Source organism: Sapajus apella, unplaced genomic scaffold (genome assembly GCF_009761245.1).
Source record: "Sapajus apella isolate SASKATOON/1434 unplaced genomic scaffold, GSC_monkey_1.0 scaffold32, whole genome shotgun sequence".
Lineage (NCBI taxonomy): Eukaryota > Metazoa > Chordata > Mammalia > Primates > Cebidae > Sapajus > Sapajus apella.
The window spans coordinates 11008393-11018183 of NW_022436972.1; the positions used below are offsets into that span (position 1 = coordinate 11008393).

General features: G+C 37.3%; 1 long non-coding RNA gene across 1 annotated transcript; it reads right to left on the reverse strand.

The window, feature by feature from the left end:
- Nucleotides 1-206: 206 nt before the first annotated feature.
- LOC116562326 lies at nt 207-4765 on the reverse strand. Its single transcript, XR_004273877.1, has 3 exons — nt 4196-4765; nt 1736-1935; nt 207-1514 (listed from the first exon to the last, which is right to left on the reverse strand). It is a non-coding gene; the product is annotated as an uncharacterized LOC116562326 (long non-coding RNA).
- Nucleotides 4766-9791: the final 5026 nt, after the last annotated feature.

Sequence of the window (9791 nt, forward strand, 5' to 3'; positions counted from 1 at the left end):
ATTTGAAGAAGACAGCCTGGTTAAAGGCATCCCCACCATGAGTAAAGCTTGTCCCTGGATTGGGCTTCTTTGGAGATGATGCTGATACTTACTCCTGTTTAATATAATATTATATATGTGGATAATATTACTATATTGTTATATAGTATACTATATTTATACTACATAAATATACCTGTATATACTATATAGGTATAATATTCTCTATAATACTAGATATGTCCATCAAAAGTCAGGTTCAGCCCCTGAACTTTGTGCTTTGCGTCTGTGTACTATACCTTAAGAGGAACACAGGGTATGGAGGGTCATCCAGAGCAGAGAAGCCAGCTTCATGAAAGAGACTTTGATCTGAATCTCCATCATGTCTGACAATGTTAGTGTGTTAGAATCACTGAGAAAGTTCAGCCAGAGGAATGGAAAGCTTTGCTGGGAAGAATCAGCATCCTGTGGACTGTGTAGATTCATTCTCCAAGCTTTACCCAGGAAGGCCTGGGGCAAATGGTTGGAGACTATGGGGAATTAGTTCATTTTAACCAAAGAGTGACTAAAATATTTTAACTGCACAGATGTGAAAGAGACCTTGTTGTGAGGTAACAAGGGAAGGCTAAACTTTATTAACAACTACTCTAGCAAGTGGTATCATTCCAGGTTATTACTACTGCTACTGAAGCACTACCAACCGTAAACTACAGACATTTATTCACACTTAGTGTGAATCAGATTCAAAGGGATTAAGCAAGTTGCTCAAACACACAGCTAGCCAATAACTGTAAGTCTTTTGTACTAGTTGTGAGATTGGACTAGATGACACCTTCAACAATAAGATATTGTAACTCTATGAAAACGCTGCCTTACTTTAATGCCTTGTGAAGAATGAATCTAAATGGAACCCAGGGGTTTGACAAGTAAATAGGATGCTATTGACAATGAAACACTGACTCTTTCACAAACCAAAGAGAGGGATATGTACGGCTTCGAGAAATTAACAAGGACAAAAATGAAATAATCACCATCTGCCTCATTCCCCAAAACACAAAGTGAGAGAAGGCACAAAATCAGCAAGGGTTACTTTTGAATCATGGGGCTAGTTTTAAGTAGAAAAGATATTCTATAGAAAGTTTAGTAAATGAGGAATGGACAAGGAGAAACACACAGCTACATCGAAAATAAGAAAAGGGAAAAACTGGAAAAATATCTCAGGTACACCTACTTAAGATTTGGTTTCTGATAGTTCTTTAAAAAGGATGAAACATCAGGAGAATGATCCCTGCACCAGGCTGAGATGCAAGAGACCTTGGCTTTTGCCCCTGATAAAAGTTGGCAAAATGTCTCATCTGGTTCTGTGATTATGTCTCTGCACGGACTCTGGTCCAGCACATAGACTCTCCCTCAGGCCCATTTCCATCTTCTTCTTTGTGTACTCCAGCAATAGAATCCATTGGGTAACCCTGAGGCAGTGATTTTAGTTTTCAACCTGAAGGTCCGGATGGTTTAGCCAAAGTGTAAGTCAGTCCCTGAGAGAAATAACAACACAAGGTTATCAGAGCAGCGTATGCTGTGACTCTCAGATGTTTGAAGGCTATCATGTGAAACGTGACTGTTAATGGAAAGAATTAGCACATAGCCACAGCTACTTATAACATTGACTTAAAGTAACAAAGTCTCTGACAAAAGAGTTTTATTTCCTTCCCATGTAAAAATTGGAGGAGAGCAATTCTACTCAGCTGTCAGATACCCAGGCAATTTCATTAGGTGCTGATGAAATCATTTCACCATCTCTCCAGTGCTGTCCTCATCCTTGTGGTTTTCCAGAGCTTGTCACCACATCCATTTTTCAGGTAGCAGGATGGAGCAAGGAAAAGGAGACGATATATCTCTTCCACTTTAAGTTTCAGACATCTCATTAGTCAGAACTTGGTCACATGCCACATCCATCTGCAAGGGAAACAAATAGAGTCTCCATCCTGAGTGGTCGTGTGATCCAGATAAAAACTCTATTACTATGAAAGGAAAGAATGGACTAACGAGGTAAACAAGTGTCTTCATGGAAATGTGGCCACCCATGCATCAGCACACACTCCCTGCATCTCTCTCTTTTCACCACTGTAATTTTCAATAAAACCACACTCCAGTCATTTGTTAAAAAGTGCATGTTAGTATTCTCGCTATACAGACATTCTCAACATTTCATTTGGCCAATTTATTAAAGTCAGCATTTGGGGCAGGCCATATGGGTGTGTTTAGCTGCAGTGAATCAGTCATTTTGAGTAAAGGAAATGTCTTTAGAAGGACATTGCTGAGAGAGCCCAGCATGGGCTTGAAGTGATGAATGCTTTGTTTTGCAGAGTACATTAGACCAGGTCATTCTGAGGGTGAAGGAGTAAGGTGGGGAAAATCAGATATTCTAATTAGAGAGCTGATGATGGATTATACATTTTAAATAATTCTCTCAAATAGGCAGAGAGAAAAGGCTTTTCACGATACAATCAGGAACTAACACAGTCCCAGTGGCAACTGGTAATGATTAAACTGACTGGGGAATGATTTGGAGACATAAAAGGGAATATATAAAAATATTGGAAAGAAGCATCCATCATTAGCTAGGGGAGAAACCTGAAAACCACGGCAATAATAAAATTGAGGAAAAACAAGTGCTTCACTAAAGAGTCTGAGATTGGCACAAATACCAAAGTATTCTCCAGAAATTTCAACCTAGTAGGATGCACTGATGAGGTGATATTCCATCCCATACCTTTCACAGTATTTTAAGGTTCTCTTATTTCCACATTAAAAAAATAAGAAGTAGAAAATATTTGAAACAACTGTTCACCCTGAGTCTAGTCAGATTTTTGGCAGTTATATTCAGCAACGTTTTTAGGAGAATGTTATATTTCACTATGACATCAAAAGCTGGAGATTATTTAAATTCTTCTTGACTCAATCCTTTATACCTTGGAATATTTAGAAAGAGCTGTTTTCCTTGCCAGAGAAAGCACCTGAGAAAATAAGGCCTTTGATTTTTTTATATGGGCCTATCCAAATACTCTACTGCACATGACATTTTTTAAAATTTGGGTTCACTAAAAAGGAACTTTACAAATATTCACACAAAGATAGCTTTCATTGCTTGTACATTCGTATATGTACATCACATACCTATGTCTGTGTGCACGTGTGCAGATGCCATACAAGAAACTTACCTCATTGTGTAATGATTGTTTCACACAAACTTAGCTAAAAATACATAAAAGTGCTGATTTTACAGATTGTCTAATGAGTTGGTTTTTGTTTGAATTATAGAAAGCAATTAAGTCAGCTGTGACGTTTGAAGAAAACCAGCAGGGTTTTCTTCTCAGATGTTTTCAGTGTTAAAGTCCAAAGAACTAGGATGAGGACTGTGTTTGTCTCCAGCTATGTGTACTTTAAATAAGCTGTTAAGTAAATATTTTTTTTGTGATGAGATTTTCTAATAGGCACTAATTAAGATTTTCTGATTTTTTTCTTAAATGATAGAAACAACTCACTTCAATTCTACTTCTGTTTAACTCTGTATGTATGAAACACATTTGAAAATATTCTTTAAGGTGTAAGTATTTGTTATCAGCATTTTATTATTTATACATCTTTTTAGTCAAAATTTTAGAACAGTGGCCACATAATTTTTTGGAGTAAAGTAGTGGTCTATTTTTTTAAAGAGACATTTGAGGGTTCACTGTGGATAATAATCTATTTCTGGAAGCACTCAGCTAGAAAAAAAGAAGTTAAAGCAATTCCAAATTTTAACTAGCATCTTTAAAATATAAGAACATCATTTCCTAGGGAAACAATGAAAGCAACGAATGGTAATGTCATTAAAAAAATTAAATAGAGAACTTCCACAAGCATTTAAATGATCAGAATCAACTTTGAAATATGTGATTTAACTAAATCTGTTTTACCTTAAAAATGAACCAAGTTAGTATGATATAATTTGTGAGTAAAATTTGCTGAAATCTTGAGCTTTATGTAATAAGAGTTTGAGAGTGCATGAGAATCAGGCAGCAAGAATGAATAAGCTGTGAAAAAGCAAAGCCTCGTTTTTGTAGGCCGATTTACTTTATGGGCTGAAAAAAAAAAAACTGCTTTCAGAAAATATTCTGACATTAACAAGAATGCTTTAGGAACAGAGATTTCGGTCTACTGCCTTCATACTTACCAAATCAACCACTTGTAATGCTGTGTTGAGAAGCAGTCAAAATAAGCTGAGATTAGGGGCCTTAATGACTGGCTCCCTCCCTTTTCTTCTTTTTGGCCCTCTGAAATCACTAGTATATACAAACAGAAACTTAGAAAAGAAATCTCTCTTGTGAGAGTCAAATACAAGTGTTGCCCAACAAATGCAGTGACCTCACCTCCTCACTCTTCAGAAAGTCCTCTGATCACCTCTGCTCACAAGCGCTCCTTTGGGAGGGGTGGCCCTCCTGACACCTAGGAAGGGGACAGGCCATATTACGCTAGTTCTTTCTTGTTACAAATATTAAAACCACCATACCCATCTATATTACCCTGTTTTCATGCAGCTGTAAAGACATATCTAATGCTCGATAATTCATAAGGAAAAGGAAGTTTAATTAACCCACAGTTCTACGTGGCTGGGAAGGCATCACGATCATGGCGGAAGGTGAAAGGCACTTCTCACATGGCAACAGACAGGAGAAAAGAGCTTGTGCAGGGAACCTGCCCTTTATAAAACCATCAGATCTCATGAGAGTTATTCTCTATTATGAGAACAACACAGGAAAGACCCATCACCATGATTCAATTACCTCCCACTGGGTCACCCCCACAACACATGGGAATCCAAGGCGAGATTTGGATGGGGACACAGCCAAACCATATCACCATCCTTACATAAATTTGCCATTGAAATGCTGATTCTTTGGTCAAAATGACCTAATATTACCTTTTCCCCTGATTCTTGATTTTGAAATAAGTCCTATGAATCTGTAAGTTACTAGTTCTTTACTTGAGAGCTGCCTGCTTATTTCCTGATTACAGAATAAGGCAGTAAAAATATACAGGATGGAATCCCCTCAAAGACAATGCCTCTGGAGAGAGATCCAGCAACTAACTCACAGGGATGGGCCAACCAGTTCAGGGCAGCCTGCATTTGTGGAAAACTACTCTAAACCATAAGAACTTCACTCCAAACATACTGATAATTAATGTGACACGTTTGAAATGAGAAAGAGAATGCAATTCTATAAGGTGATCATATTAGCAAACTGGTTTTTAGAGAAAGAATGTGCACTCCAGCTCCTTTGGAGGGAGTTGCTTGATAATTTCCAGTATCTGAAGTCAAAGTGAGGATGCCCTGTGCTGATTCCGATCCCCCTCACAGGATCGCTGTTGCAGCTGATGACTGCCAGCCAGGAGCAGCCTGTGTGTTCTGTGTGTGCTAGGACGGGAAAAATGTTCAAAAACACAGCCACAAGGTAATAGAATATCTCTGTCAAAAAAGAAGCAGGGTCACTTAGGATTGGAAATGTTTGAGCTGTTGAAAAACTAAAGGATGCCTTTTAATTTGAGGTACCAGTCTTTTCTTGCCCTCCAAACAGAATGGAAAATAGAACCTACGTGAGCAGGCACACACACACTCTCACAGGCACACATGTGGACACACATTTTTGCCCTCTCACCAGAAAAAATGTTGTATTAGAGAATAACGCAAACAGGCAAGGAACAAGCAGAGCTTAGACAAGACATTCATTTATTGTTACAAAGTGATTTGTGTCTACTCATTGCCAAATGACTGGAACATGCAAAAATGGAAACTTGGGAATTAAAAAGCCCCAAAACACCAAAACCCACCTCCCACTCCATTGATCAACAAATAGTGCACTTAGCATCTCAATGCCCTACCCCTCACCAAAAAAAGCCAACCTTTGACTCGGAAGCCTCCTTTTATGTTTATCTTTGAACATGGAAAAACAATGGACTTTGCTGTTTTACTAGTGTTTAAGTCCCAATCACCGGTCCTTACTTAGGGATGGGGATGCTCCTGCAATTTTAATGTCCTCACGTAAGTAGGTTTTTGGCAATTGCTCCTGCACTTTTCATTTCAGTCACCTGGGCAGGGCTTCTACATTCTATTTGCCTCCTTCAGAGAAGAGGAAATTTCTGCAAATTATTTTCTGTTTATTCTGTGGTAAGATAAGTCACTTCCTTTAATGCTCAACCTTCTAATTTGAAAATGAAATGAAAGTGAGTGTGAATATCGATATGACATCAATGATTTAGAGATTGGGGGAAAATTCCCCTTGATCGATGACTGATTTAAAGATGTGAAGAGTCCTATGTGGGGAAAATCAAGTCCTGGTCCAAACTTCCCTTCTTGTTCAGATGGTTTGGCTGTGGCACATGCTATCTGATTTAGAGGTTTCTCTTAATCCTGCTATTTCCTATCACACATCAGGAGCTGTCACAACATTGCATATGTGTCTGGGAAAAACCATAAGTGATACAACCAGGGCAGATCTAAAGACCTAAGAATGGTGAGTAACTTTTTATTTTTTCATCTTCCTGCCCAATATCCTAACCACCTCTTCACAAAAAAATAAAAATAAAAAAGATTAGCTGACCACTTTGACCACTTTTTTTCATTCAAAATGAATCACTGAATTCCATAGATTAACTGTGAATTCTTAATATCTCACGCTGCCTTCATTGAATAGACAGTTTTTAAAGGAAAAATTGGCATTTAATCCAGCAATAAAATGGTAGTATTAAGGAACCTTTAAGAATTAGGATCAAGGAGGCAATGCTCCATTATTTCATCATTTAAATTTATTGGGGTTTTTGGGAATATATGAGTGAGTTTACACCCAATTTAATTTCATTTTCAAATCAGAAGGTTGAGCATTGCAAAGAGGTAGTGACTTAACTCATACAATGAGCTTCCCGAAAGAGGTGTGGTTGGAATTAGAGCTTGTTCCACTCCTGCCAGTGTTCACAGAGCAAGTGCGCTTTCTAATAATGTACATTCATATGTTGCTTCGTAATGGTCAATTTCCACATACATCTTTTCTTTTAACCACACTTATATTGTGTGACAAACATTCTCTTTCATAGACTAGAGACCATAGATTATAGGCTACTGCAAAGCAGGGATCTTGTCTACTTTGTGCACCATGCTGTTCATATGGCTGCTGTGTTGCATGCTTAGTGTCAGGTGTCGACTGGAGGAGTAAAGATGGGAGAACTTGTCCCACAGTTTCAAAGCAGCGCTGTGGCCTTTTCTCTACAAATTGTTATTAGACCTCTGCTCAAACATTTTCAGTGATGAGAAACTCATTACCTTCCAAAGCAGCCATAGTACGTATCCTTTCTTAGTTTGGTGTAGTTTTGCCTGTTTGTTTTTGCTTCACAGCTCCTCAGTGTCTTCTCTTCTACTCAGAGTGGCTCTGTTAATGACGATTGGGTTGCTGGGCTCTTAGGGGCAGACACATAGCCTAGAGTAGGTCTTTCACAGCAGCCATTCCCCATCTCCAGTCACAGGTCCAAGATGTAACCACTTTGGGAACCAGTCATGGTTCTCCATCATACCTGACAAACAGAAGATGAAGGAGAAAGGGCCACTTGATTTTTTTCTGATTGCAAACTCTGGTAAACCTGATGCTTCCAGTGGCCATCTTTGCTCTTGTGTATCAAGAGGCAGCCTGAGAAAGAAACCAAACACAAGATGAAAGCCAAACAGAAATGGAGAGCATGATGGCAGCTATTGAAACCTCTAAATCCTGTTCCTAGAGCTAGCTCTACCTTTGGGTTTCTCAATACCTTTCTCTTTTTTTTTTCTCTCTCTCTCTTTTTGTTTTACTACTTATAAACAAAATAGGTCTAACATGACCACCCATTCCATGATGAGCCAATTTTGACTTTTGAAACATTCTTATATGTAGCCCAGATCTCCTTTATAGAGACAGGGAGAACAGTGTAACTCTTTCATGTAACAATGTTTCTGACACTTGGAGAAAGCTACCCTCTTTTCCTCAGCTTTTGCTTAAGTCTTCTGTCCAGGTTATGCATCCTATGTTGTCAACTTCTCTTCTTGTGATAAAGTGCCCCACACCATCTTAGTTGCTAACATTTCATTACATCTCCATTTGCCCACAGCTATTTTAACATGAGGGGGGATTAAACACAATGATCAGCAACATAACACAGGATGATAATTTTCTTTCGTTCATACATTGTATTTTTTCCATTGCTCCCGAAAGTCTCATTGGCTTTTTCAATGTTATAATACGTAATTGACTTGAAATACAAGTATTATCAATTGAAACTCTCAAGCCTGACACATCGTTTTGGTAATAAATTATGTCTTCCATAATCTTTAATAATTTTGTTCTTCTTAACTGATTTTACCTTTATTTCAAATTAACTTCCATTTAGATAGAAATGTTCCATCTTTTCTATTCATTGGCTTTTATTTTGGGTCTATCAGAAAATGAATTTGCTATTTCCTTTCATGTTATAGTTTCAGAAAGCTATGTTTAAAGATTGTGTTTTTAAATTTTTTGTTTATTTATTTTTTGTGATAACATCAAGGAAGTTAAGTGTGTCTAAGGCAGAATGCTATTTAGAAGTCCAAGACAGTTATTTAATAGTTTTCTTAGATAAATGTAATGTTTATTTATTTGTGGATCTTTTAGTTTCCTAAATCTTTATTCATCTTGAAGCTCTGGTGACTATTAGTGTAAAGAATGTGATTTTCATTCAGTTCCTGTCTGAAACACTCGGAATAAAAATGGTTTCTTTGCTTCATTTGCCAAATATTCTGCACAGTGCTTATTTTGTATTTTTTCCCATATTAAGTGTAAGACAAGACTCATTGGCACTTTATAAATAAGAAATTAATGCCGAAAAGGAAGCCACTTCCAAAAGCAGTATTTCCCCAGGAAATGAAAAAGAGGTAAGATCAGTACCCCCAGAGTGTTTACAACTGTCTTCTGTCTGTTCCCCTTCTTCTTTTACAGGATAAAATAAAAATTGAGAAAGAATTTAGATAATTGAAACTAAAAATGTGCTGCCTTAGTTATTTCAATTTTTCATACAAAATGTATGCTTGGCTTGAGGTATATTATTACCTCTCATGTTTTACTTACAGTCTTATTGAATTTTATAGGAAGGAAAAAGGCTAAAAAAAATTAAAGTGTGTTGCATGTGTATGTGTGTGCCTAAAGGCATATTGATAACATAAAGCATAAATATTTTATAGAAAGATAATTCCATGAGGATCAATTAATGTATTAAAGAGAAGGCAATGTTATGATTGATCAGATTCATTTCAGTGTGACCCAGATTAAAGCTTTTTACTCTTAACCCGTGTTTTCTGCATTTGCTGGGGTGGATTTTCCCTTTTTACATAGCTGGTTAGGAACATTTTCGTGTCTCCTCACTAAAAATTTGCTCAAACAAAGCACTAAACAAAAAGTGATACAGATTTAAATGACAATTTTGTAGGAGAAAAGAAAGAAGGTAACACCACATACCTCAAACCCTTGCCCTCATTAAATATTTTTATTTCCTCCACGTTTTCACTGCCATCATACCACCACTGCTGATTTTCGCTATACTCCCTTTGGTCACTCTGTGTCCTTTCTTACTGGCTCCTTTATTGGTCATCCATATTTTTCTCAGAACCTCAAATCCTCCATGTTTTCTTATGCAGGGCAACTTCTTCACAACCTTTTGTTAGTCAAGAAGTCCTTTTCATTATAATTGGTTTATTATTTTAGCTTAGAAATCTTTCT